A 13046-nucleotide genomic window follows, 5' to 3' on the forward strand; every position below is an offset into this window, starting at 1 on the left:
ACTGGGAGGCCAAGCTCATGGGGAGAGGTGCTCATACTAGGATTTGTAAGTGAAAGGTTATGGTTGATGATCCGCGTACTGTGTTACGATGATTCGGGGTAATCCCGACGGATGAAATCAAATGTTGTGGCACAAGTGTGCAACCTCTGCAGAGTGTCAATCTATTCGAATAGCCGCGTCCACGGTTACGGACGGTTGGAAAGGCCATACAGTTTCTGATGTCATATCTTTGAAAATGATGTTGAAAGATGATGGTGAAATGACTTGTGGTGAATTAAATTGAAATCACCACTTGAAGGGTGGGAATGACACTAATGTTCCCACTTGAGTTAGTTAGCACTGGAACAAAGCTTTTCTCAAATACTTGTGAACTAAAACTGGCTTTATGCAAATAAACTAGAGCTTAGCAAACCATACTAGAAATGTCTAGCACTTACATTAGTATTAGTTTGCGAGTACTTAAAGTACTCACGGCTTTGTCCCTGGCTATTCAAATGGCCAGAGTATGAAGATGAACAAGGAGACGACCAGCAGGACGCCTACGACAACTAGGAGTCTTCCGACGTCAAGCGTTGGCCTGTGGACTAGAGAGTCCTTGTATCTTACGCTTCCGCTATGAACTATGAACTTGTGTTTGTTCGTTGATCAATAGATCAACTATTCGTGTAATATGGATCATGTGATTCCAATTTGTAAGAACTTATGGTTTGTAATGAATGATAACTGTGATACTTAACTATTATGCCTCGCAACAACAATATTCCTGGGATTGCGATGTATGACATAATAGGCATCCGGACTTAAAAATCCGGGTGTTGACAGTTCCTGTGTTCACGGCTCCGCATCGGAGAGTCCGGTGCTTCTTCCTTCCTTACTTTCTTCTTCATCGCTGGTTGGGTTTCCTTCCCAGGTCGTCATCTCATGGCTTCTGCTTCTTATTCGTTTTTTTGGTTCCTTCATCGTGACTCACTTCATCTAATATTCCTGCAGCTCCCTGTGTGAGTATTGAGCAGAGATGGTGCTCCTAGCAGTGGGCGAGGCCCGCCGGCTCCTGCGCCGCCGCCTCTGCGTCCACTCTTCCCTTCTGTTCGTGCTCAGCTGCCACCTTTGCTGATGCCTCCGCTGCACGCCACGACAGATTTGGCACCTGTTCCTTCGCCTTCGTCTTCGGCACCGCATCGCCGGTATGGCCTGGATGAGTTGTTTCCTCGGTCGGCAGGCCGGGGTTCGCTCAGCGTGGCCGTGGCTCTTCTGCTGCCGCCGCCCCAGCTGTTGATTCAGCTGGTGATGTTGCCTTTGCTGCCTCTGATCGTCCATCTTCTCGGCCTCCTGCTTTGGTTGATGATGGTTATATGGCGGTGATGCAGCCTGCCGGAGGTGTAGGCCGGGCATCTGGTCGTCGGCGTGGAAGATCTCTCTCTTCTCCGCCTCCACGCTGCCGCTGTCCTGCCAGCAGTGCTTGGCCTTTGGCACCTGTATGTGTTCCTCTGCAGTCTGCTACCTTTGTTGTTCCTATGTTGCCTACTGGCGCCGTCCAGTCCTCCTCGGCTGTGCCTGGTTCCACTGTTGATTCTTCAGTTGGTGCTGTCGTCAGTTATGGATCTGTTGTGGATCCTTCTGCTTTTCCTTTGGCTTCGCGTTGTTGTCTTCTAGGCACGTTTCTTCGGTACAAGCTCTTGCATAACCTTTAGTGTTTCATGTAGAATCTCGGAGGCGGGAGATAAGTTCAGGCAAGCGCCCTGTTGAAGAGGTTCCTGACGCTGCTGTTGGTGGTAATTTCCTCTTCTATCTTGCCTTTAGTTTGTCCTGCCTCTGCAATATCATTTAATTTTTACATTAGCGATGCTGCTTGCTGATTATACAAGTTCTTTGCAAGATAGTTGAGTAGAGCAAACAGATGAGGTTAGTGTATGTTCGCAACAATTATCATTATAATTATCTTGCACTTTAACAGTCATATGCACCATTGTCTCCTTAATTGTCTCCCTTCTCCCGTGGCATTGGTCTGATCAACAAAGATCCCCTATTTATTAAATTTTACTCTCCCATTTGGTTCGGTGTTTCGTTAACTGAAGCCTCATTTTCTCTTCGTATAACTCAAAACATGCTTTTAAGAATAAAAAGAAGTTGATGTAAGAAAAGAGCTGCTGCTAGCAATGAAGTCAAACTCCCTTCCACGACATGATGATCTCATCAGTCAGGATGAATTTAGTTACTTCCTCTACAGCCATACAATAATTTGGCAGATTCGATGACCATTCAAATATTCAATACTAATTTCAGGACTGACAAGCTACAGGAGATGTCAAACTATCAATGTGTATATGTTCCTTACATTTTTTATGTTAATGATATGATGCACTCTTACTCTACCATACTGCAGACCTCCATTGGCATATCGTGGATGAGCAGTCATTTCCCATTGAAATACCATCACACCAAAAACTGCAGAACGATTCCTATATATGTTGGCTGAGATTGAAGTTGCTTTCCATGCTCTCTCATGGTAAGACATTCCATTTGATAGGAAAAATTGAATCCTAGGCACTTAAGTTGGTTGGCATTTGCCTACTGAAAATGGATTTTGCACGACGTCTTCACCATCTCATAACATGTATTAATTTCAGAGACGGAATTAGCGAAATAAAGTATCTCAGGGCAAGAACGTCAAGCTTAAACAAATCATTAAGATAGTGAATTTATTTGATTTCGCCATGTGCTATTATAGATCCAACAGAGGTGGCTATATAGTAGTCATCCCACATTGTGAACACAATTATTTCATTTATTTTTAATTAATGTAGGTATGCGTGTTCCTTGACGAGAAGTGGGAGCCTAAGCTATCACTCAATGTTTCCCAGAAAAAAAAATCATACCAGATTCCTTGAAACTAGATCTCCAGAGAATATTCCTTCCAGCAAAGTTCATTTTGACCTATGGACAATGTAGTCTAAGTTTTTTTATTGAGTGAACCATCCCAAGAATTTCTACTTCCTACATATGTGCATGCGCTGGCTTGGTTGAAAGTAATTTCTGCTCTTTGCTCTCTGCTCTGTTTTCTGTTCATCAAATACGAGTACAATGGGGCTTATTCTGTGCTTAGGTGGGTTGAAGTGAATCAAGAAATAATGTTCTGATTAGGTTGAATTGTTGGGTTTTCGTTTTCGCTTTTTTTTTCAGAGTGTAACATGTAGTACATTTTGTCATTGTTTCAGATAAGACGCGTCATTCAACTGGATAAAAAGACCCACAGATGGACCATTCTATATTGCTATCTCAGGACTAATATCAAGAAAATGTGTGAAAATACTTGCAATAGATGAGGGCGGTGTACCTGTAGCATCTACTTGGTGGACAATGGCGAGGCGGGAAGCAGCATTGCGCATGGGATGGGCTCAAGCTGGCCGTCGGAGTACCTCGATCTGCTTCAGCTCTCCATCTGCCACCGAGCCATTCCTCTTCGTTCTACAGCAAGATGGTGTTCTCTAGCGAGCCTGTTAGCTTTACATGTGTGATCTTCACTGGCATATGAGGCTGGTCTCTCCTGTCTCCCGGTGCCCATTGGCTGTTTCCTCCTCTCTTCATATCCATGGTAAGGCTTCTGTTCTTTCGCTTCTGATTGGCTGTTACTATGACCATTCTTCAAGTGCTCTGATTGCTAGCCCAACACATCAGCTGCCTGGAACACAGGTCCACAAGTTCGATAAAAGTCTATTCTGGCTTTTGGTAAAAATAGAAGTAAAATTAGAAAATAAATGACTGACAACATTATCAAAATTAATATAGAAATTTTGCAGAATCCAAGCTACGCAAGATGTTTTTTTACTTTGTCCATAAGTTTGATGTCTGGTACCTAACCACGAAAAAAATTCTATGTATAATTTCTTGGAATGTACAGTCTGGGTCATAGTTTAAACTTTGATAGGGGCTAAAACGAAGGGAAGCCATATTCCCAAGCATAAATGCTCTGCACGCACTGCTTATAGACAGTTTTCTCTGTTTTGTGTTGCTAACCTGCTATTTTTGAACCTTGGAATCTGTATTTATATTTTCTTTTACCAGTGCTCTTTTTTTATTAAGATCAGTACCGATCTGTTATCTTTCAGCAGTTTTTCATGAAGTTTGGTTGTTTAGTTAAAAAATAGAAGTAATTCTTGATAGTACAAAGTTTTAAATTAATGCTATGTACGAGTGGCATGGTTGACGAGTTATCATCTTGGAAGAAACTTATGGTGAGTTTTTTTCAAAAAAGAACTAGCAAAAATACATATGATTCTTCAGATCGATTCATTTTGCCACCGATTGCTTGATCATCTCGCTGTGCATATGTTTCAGAACGTCAGTAATCTCTACACAAGGAGAATGAAGAGTTTATATGGAGAGAAAAGAATCAAGCTTTGTAGGTAAGATTGACCAGCATAAATTCCAGTAAGTAAGCGAACTAGCGGAGTAAGCAAGTGAGATAGGTACAAGCGGAGAAATGGAGAATATAACCTTTGATTTTTGTACAGCGAGGAGAAGCAGCACATCAGCGGAAACAGAGCCAACATGCCAGCACCACATGGTTCTGCTTTCTCTTCCTCGCTCAACAAAGTAGCTGATGCTGCGGCCATGCATGCGCATGGAGAGGCAGCGGAGGCTCCACTGACGATGTGGTTTCCTTCACCAAGAAGCGACAAGACGGATGGTGGCGCCGCTACCATCGTCAAAGATGTCGCGGTAGCGCATTCAGCTCTGCTTCTGACGCTTCGGTGCCACGACAGGGCTTCACAGCTCGGCAGATGTGTAGCCCCCTTCCCCGAGCAATGGCTGCAGGCCATTGGGAGCACCGTATTGTTCTTACATGCGTCGATTCATGGCTCCGGCGATCGGAATTGAAGAGAAGAAGCAACAGAGGTAGCGTCACAGAAGGGGGAGGAAAAGGGGATCCTGATGTGGGTGAGTGTGGATGCATGCGTGTGAGCCTGTGAGGAGTTACCAATGACAAAGTAGGACTGTGTGCTGCGTACATGCGCGTAGTCGCGTACGATGTGTACATTTTTTTGACCCTTCGTATGTTGTGGTACATTGGCTGTATACACTTATTATTTCTTTAGTTAGTTCATGTAAAATATCAAACTATAACTCAAACAAAGGGGTAATGCATTACATACAAAATACAAGAAAACTTTTAGTTTTTGTTGATTGGTGCCCGATAAATTTATACATACATTACTTTCAACAAATCTAAGTTTATTTTTTATGTTGCTATCAAACTTTCTAAAATATTTATTTGGAATATTTTTAGGTTGTGTAAAAAAGGAATACTTATTTGAATCTGACCAACATAGTTTAAGAGGTACATAGTGATCTCAGAGAAAACATATGCATGACTTATGATAGAGCATTTAACTAGAAATGAAGATCTGCTTATATTAAAAATGAATATTATCCTAAAAATAAAAATCACCAATACAAATGGAAGTAAATGTAATAGGGGAAACAGGTGTATTTTAGTGTAATAAAAATTAACTTAACAAATATGATATATGTCTTTACCAATATCATAATATTATTTTTTACTGTGAAAACCGTAGAGGAGGCCACTCGGTAATTTTATGTTATATTAAAAGTATTTAAAAGCAAGTTATATGGATATTAAATGGTGGGAGGGGGAGGAAATAACTTTGTCAAATTCATAAATTGTGCTCATACATACTTAGCTGAAGTTGGTAATATAAAATTTGATTAAAGGAATCTCCTAACCGGAAAAAGTTGGACATACAAAACTTGACATTAAAATGCATCAGCAATTGACACAGATGGTTTTTCATGCCCAAATATAAATGATTCGACTAGACATAATTGCTCACGATCGAGTCTCATGCTGCATTATATAATTCAAATTTAACACGGGTGAATATGTAGGATATCTAAATTGAGTACGTCCATAAACAATACAATTGTGATTAAAGATATAGTTCTTAGAAATTTATATTAATACCAGCACAGTGGATTAGCCGTTTCTGTCACCCAACGGGCGCGGCGTGCCGCCGCGCCTAACTTCCTAGTTATTGATTACAAGCAGAGCCGGAACTAGGCCTGAAAAGTTGAGCAGGCCAATACACCAACGATAGGTAAAACGCGTAGTCTTATTTTGATCAAGTAGTCATGTGCTCATTTACCGTTACGTCAGTTCTAAGCTTAATTCTTAACAAGTCCCACTCCTCAGTCCTAATCCACAGGTGCATAGTATACGTACATTTTTTTTTTTGAGAATTCGATGGAATTTTATTACTCAACAATGTGTCGTTGCCTATTCGACGGAACTTCGGAGGAGGGATCGTCACGAGGGGAGAAGAAGTAGGGGTCATAGGGCGGAGTGCACACGGGACGGTGGTACGCGATTTACCCAGCTTCGGAACATCTGCACGATGACAGGGACTACTGCTGCTTGTCTGGAATTATTTGGACGCTTTCGCGTTGTTACAATGAGTTGTGGTTGTGCCTCTAGGGCTCCCGGGATCCGGCTTATAAAGGCGCACGGATCTAGGGTTTACATGGAGAGTCCTAGCCGGATTACAAGTTGCCTAACTACAGTACAATGTCTTGCCGTGTACGTCAAGGATCCGCCTTCCCATCTACGTCGTACTGGATCCGGGTTCCATATGGGCCTCAACGGATTCGGCTTCCTCCGAAGGTCGGTTGGGATCCGGCTTCCCTATCCTAGGCTAGACTTCATCCTTCAGGATCAACAGCAACTGGGCCGTCTGATGGGCCACATGCCACATCACCATCTATGGGCCACCCGGGCTTGCCGGATCTAGGCACTGCCGATGGTACACCCATGAAGTATACCCACAACAGTAGCCCCCAGAGTTCTCCGAGTTTCACCTCTTGTTTCCGCCTTGCTAACGCTTCATGATTTCCGGCAATTTCGGTAACACGGAGAAACTTGAAGAACTCCAACTTCACATTTTCTTCTTTCCCAACTCTTGGTCGAAAAATTCCCCCATCCTGCGGAACTTCATCCATTGACAGCATACGGCATGTCTCCGGGTTATTCCCCTGCTGCGGACAAGAGTTTGCTTATCTTCACGCTGCAACCCGGAACCTTAAAAGGTTCGAACGGTTCCGCCAATACTGGCGCCATTTTCGCGCGATTTGAGCGGTAACTTATCCTTAGCCGTTTTTACCACTTAGGGTTTTCGACACGTGTCGCTCATACAACGGTGCGACGCTTGCGTTCTGACCAGAGGATGCGGAGCACGAATCTCCTCCTTCGGCCTATAACTATCCGCCGTTCAACCCTAATCACTCCATTCGCCCCCTTTTCACCTCCCAGGTGGGCTCTTCCTCCGTCGTACCGGAGTTCGCCGGAAGTTCGCTGGAGTCGTTTCGCCGCCGCGCAGTGTTCATCGTGTTCTTAACTTCAGCGAGCCACCGCAGCGAAACCTCACAGCCGGCGACTCCGACCACCGCGGCAGCCATTCCGGTAAGCTCTCAAGCTTCGTCTTCGCACCGTAGTTGGTAGGGATGAACTAGGGTTTTAACATTGGATCCGACTAAGCTAGTTTTTCCGCCATTGTTTCCTCTTCAGATGTCTTCTTCGACTCCGCCTCCTACATCCGAGCCGATCATGGCAACACCCCTCTCCTCCGCCCTCCCCCCTTTGTCCCAGTTCAGCTGGAACCTTCCAAGGACTCCGGCAAGAACATCAAGGGAACATCTGCTAACCCGGAGAAAGCCATCGGAGCAGAACAAGCAGAGAAGAAGGCGGAAGAAGCAGCCGCCAAAAAATCTAAGGCTCGCTAGCGAGACAGCGAAGCCAAGGGGAAGTGGTGATGGGATTCGTAGAATAGAAAACAAAAAATTTCCTACCGCGAGAACGCAATCCAAACCAAGATGCAATCTAGAAGATGGTAGCAACGAGGGGATGAACGAGACTAACCCTTGAAGATTTCCAAAGCCTACGAGATTAGATCTCGTTGTTGCAGAAGATGATCACTTGCCGCTTGCAAAAGCGCGTAGAAGATCTTGACGGTGCCACAATCGGGCAGCACGTTCGTACTCGGTCACACGTTCGGTGTTGATGACAACGTCCTTCTCCCCGTTCCAGCGGGCAGCGGAAGTAGTAGATCCTCCTCGGAATCCTGGCAGCACAACGGCGTGGTGGCGGTGTCGATGGAGAACTCCGGCAGGGCTTCGCCTATGCGATGCAGGAGTATTATGTGGAAGAGGGGCGCTAGGGTTTGGGGAGAGAGAGAGGGGTAGGGCGCCGGCCATGGGGGCCCTAGGTGATGCGGCCAAGAGTGGGCTGCCCCTCCCTCTCCTCCTCATTATATAGGTGGAAATCCCCAAGAGTTGTAGTCCAAGTCTTCGAATAAGACCCCAACAACAAAACCTCCCATAGGTGGGAAACCTACTCAAGGGGGAATCCCACTCAAGGTGGGACTCCCACCCCTTCCTTGGGGGGGTTGGCCGGCCACCAATGGTGGAGCCCACCTGGGACTCCTCCCCTTAGGGTTTGGCCGGCCATGCAAGGTGGAGTCCCTCCGGGACTCCACTTTCCATGGTGATTTCTTCCGGACTTTTCTAGAACTTTCTAGAACCTGCCATAAATGCACCGGATCATTTCCAAACTTGGAATATGACTTCCTATATATGAATCTTATTCTTCGGACCATTCCGGAACTCCTCGTGATGTCCTGGATCCCATCCGAAACTCCGAACAAAACTTCGAACTCCATTCCATATTCCATATCTACTTAAACGACATCAAACCTTAAGTGTGTCACCCTACGGTTCGTGAACTATGCAGACATGGTTGAGACTTCTCTCCGACCAATAACCAATAGCGGGATCTGGAGATCCATAATGGCTCCCACATATTCAACGATGACTTAGTGATCGAATGAACCATTCACATACGATACCGATTCCTTTTGTCACGCGATATTTTACTTGTCCGAGGTTTGATCATCGGTATATCTATACCTTGTTCAACCTCGTCTCCTGACAAGTACTCTTTACTCGTACCGTGGTATGTCATCTCTTATGAACCATTCATATGCTTGCAAGCTAATTAGACGACATTCCACCGAGAGGGCCCAGAGTATATCTATCCGTCATCGGGATGGACAAATCCCACTGTTGATCCATATGCCTCAACTCATACTTTACGGATACTTAATCCCACCTTTATAACCACCCATTTACGCAGTGGCGTTTGATGTAATCAAAGTAACCTTCCGGCATAAGTGATTTACATGATCTCATGGTCGAAAGGACTAGGTAACTATGTATCGAAAGCTTATAGCAAATGAACTTAATGACGTGATCTTATGCTACGCTTAATTGGGTGTGTCCATTACATCATTCACATAATTATATAACCTTGTTATTAATAACATCCATTGTTCATGATCATGAAACTATGATCATCTATTAATCAACAAACTAGTTGTACAAGAGGCTTACTAGGGACTCCTTGTTGTTCACATAACACACATGTATCAATGTTTCGGTTAATACAATTATAGCATGGTATGTAAAAATTATCATAAACACAAAGATATATTATAATAACCATTTTATTATTGCCTCTTGGGCATATCTCCAACAGTCTCCCACTTGCACTAGAGTCAATAATCTAGTTTACATTTGTAAAGATATAACACCTTGGCCTTCCGGTGCTTTATCATGCATTGCTCACGGGAGAGGTTTTAGTCAACGGATCTGACACGCTCAGAAACGTATGTATTTTGCAATTCATTTGCGTCTCAACGCATCACTCATTTTCCAAATGAGTCGGCATTATTCTTATATGTTCAGTCCTCTGGTGGAACCTTAATTCCACGGTCTGAAATATGTCACTAATATTGTCATACACAATATAGCTTCAAAGTTCTGACACTATCGGAACTACACCAAGTTCTCCAAGAATTCTTCGACTTTAAACATCCTCAGTCATTGTCAAAACAATGACATACTATGCCTTCGTTTGTAGAGTCCGTCACAATATTTAGAACTCTTCTAAATCTAGCATTGTGCTACCTTTTAAACAACACTTAGCCTAATTGAGATTTGCATTTCATTTTTATATGTGACCAAACAAACATCGGTGCAACACCTTATAGCGATTTGTTTGTCATTACCCCATATAAAAATATATATGTATCCTTGGTTCTTCTAAAGCACACATGGATATTCTTACTGTTTGTCCAATGATCATCACATGTATCATTCTGGTATATGCTCCTAACTTTTTAGAGCATAAGACAATTGATTTTGTACATATTATTCGTGATCTAAAATCACTCATGTGTTTTTACTCATCGAGTGTCAATTACACTCAAGTCTTGTTAAACCTTCGCATGAAAAAAACACCTTCTTAATATTTCTATATTGAACTACTTCAATATCCATTCTATGTACTTTGACTTAAACTTATTATGTGTTTTAATCTATCTTCATAGATCTTGACACTAAATATGTTTCAGTCCATATCCTTTCATTAAAGTTAATTCTCAATGAAACCTTTTAATCAAGTATATAATTTCATCATTTATAACCAACTATATGTCATCTACATAAATTATTATAAATATGTCTCAGCGCTCCCACTTAATTTCTTGCAAATGCAAGCATCTTCATCATTTCTAATGAAATCAAAAACTTTTTGACTGTTTCATCCGGTGAAGATTCCAACTCCGCGATACTCACTTTATCCAATTGAAGTTCGTATACATATCTAATATTTCACGGACTAGCAAAAATCTTGGTTGTATCTTGTATACACCTTTAATACACACTTCTGTTAAGTAATGTATTTTGCCATCCTACTAGCATATCTCATAAAAGAAATATGTAGCGATTACTAGAATAATCCACATAGACTATAAGCATTACTACGGAAGATCTAATCTTATCGCAGTCAACTCTTTGAACTTTGTCGTAAACAGCTTTTCGACAAGACGAACTTCTTCAACGATATTACATCCAAGTCCATCAATTTTATAGATCCATTTACTTTCAAAAAGTATTCATCTGTCTTGGATTTCATGGCGTATAGCCATTTTAACGGAGTCAGGGCCCATCATAACTTCTTTGTTTGTAGTTGGTTTATCATTGTTCAAAATCAATCCTTTGTCCACAAATCATTTATTTGATCACAAAGTAAACCATACCTACAAGGTTCAATATGTACTTCGATCTCCATGGCTAAAACACTTTGTAGTCATGGGAGCCATGATCGTCGTGGCCGCTTCTGGAACCAATTTCCGATGCTGCGCTACTCTGATCATTATGCTAAGGTTCATAAACCTTATCAAGTTCTATTGTCCTCCCACTCAAATACTTCGCTAGAAAACAATTTCTTGGAAATAAGCAAGTAACATTAACAAACACTTTTGTATTTTACTTCATAGTGGAAAGAATTCCCTATCAATTCTTTGGGATAACCAACAAAGACAATCATCCGATTTTGGTTGTAAACTCTTAGACCAAAATTTAAAGAAAGGACTATTAGGGTTTATACCCATGCCATAACTTGTATGGTGTTATTTCAACGGATCATGATGATGCTCTATTTAGTGTAAAAAGTAGTCTCTAAAACATAATCCACAAAAATATAATGGCATCAATATTTTATCTCATCATTGACCCAACAAGGTTTGGATACATCTCTCGGATACTCCATCATCACTATGATACTCCAAGAAACGTGTGTTGTAGAACAATTTCATAACTCTCTTAGATGTTCGCTAAAACTAGTAATTCAAATATTTCCACTATGATCCAATTATAGATATTTGATTTTTCTATTACGATGATTTCCACTTCATGCTAAAATTTATTTGAATCCATTCAAATGTTTCAAACTTCTTCCTTATCGAATATATCCACATATATATACTCAATTCATTGTTTGAAGTTTTCATGAAGTAGAAGAATCTCTCGCACACAACTATGCCCAGTGAACCATATACATCATCATGTATGTTTCCACTAAGTTAGTTGCCCGTTCAAATCTTGGCCTATGAATAGTATTTCATTCATTCTTTTTAGAAGAGATTTGCAAGCGCCAAATGATTCAAAAATCAAATGACTCCAATAATCCATTTGCATGGAGTTTCTTCATGCGTTCCTTTCCAACATGACCTAAATGGCGGTTCCACAAATAAGTGGAATTCAAATCATTTGCCTTACGGCATATTAGCGTTAGTGTTATGTATGTGTGTTTCACCATTAAGATTTATAATAACTTATCCATTGTACAGGGAGTAAGGTCACAATTTGAACAACTCATTATTTTCATTTGACCAGAGCAAAATAACAATTTATTAAGTTCTTTATTATAAATTCTAAGGGCTAGGTAGAATGCCAACGACAAATATAATAACACTTTATTATGTTCCAGACGTGCATTATTACCATATTCCTTATCAGTCACTTAGGCCATCGTATTCTTGTATTGCGTTGTACTGTAAGACATCTCATACCAACCAATATGGTACAAATACCCAAGTATTTTATTATGTGACCAAACAAGGAATACATCCATAACATGTATATCATTTATATACACCTGAACTAGACTTTCTAGTATTTTCTTTCTTTCTGCCAAAATATCTTTTGTAGTTTCTCTTTTAGCTTTCCTCATTCTCAAAAAACACTTAACCTTCAATAACTTCTAGGTCCATTGGTCAAATACCAATAACCATGAGGTTCTTACTTTGAAGTTGATCATCATATGACAAGTATTCCAGATTTCACTTTTAGTAACTTTGTAATCACTACAAGAAAATAATCACCTAGAGACGTCTTACCTAAGACGTTTTTAAGTTCGTCTCAGTATTCAAAGCGAATTAGCATGTAGAGACGTTCTCTGAGACGATATACATGTCGTCGCATGTTTTCCTACGTAGGGTTTAGAATCTTTATGCGGCCCATCGTCCCATCCCCTGAGTTATTAGAAAGAAAAAGTAAGTCTCCTCTCTCCCCGATTAGATCTAAGATTAGCAAACCTACTGCTGCCTATTCCCATCCCAATTGCGATCTCTTTA

The 13046-nt window shown here is 41.5% G+C and overlaps 1 long non-coding RNA gene across 1 annotated transcript; it reads right to left on the reverse strand.

The window, feature by feature from the left end:
- Positions 1 to 706: 706 nt before the first annotated feature.
- Positions 707 to 4632, reverse strand: LOC139831009 (uncharacterized). Its single transcript, XR_011744835.1, has 3 exons — positions 4495 to 4632; positions 3335 to 3679; positions 707 to 1812 (listed from the first exon to the last, which is right to left on the reverse strand). It is a non-coding gene; the product is annotated as an uncharacterized lncRNA (long non-coding RNA).
- Positions 4633 to 13046: the final 8414 nt, after the last annotated feature.

Source organism: Lolium perenne, chromosome 5 (assembly GCF_019359855.2).
Source record: "Lolium perenne isolate Kyuss_39 chromosome 5, Kyuss_2.0, whole genome shotgun sequence".
NCBI lineage: Eukaryota > Viridiplantae > Streptophyta > Magnoliopsida > Poales > Poaceae > Lolium > Lolium perenne.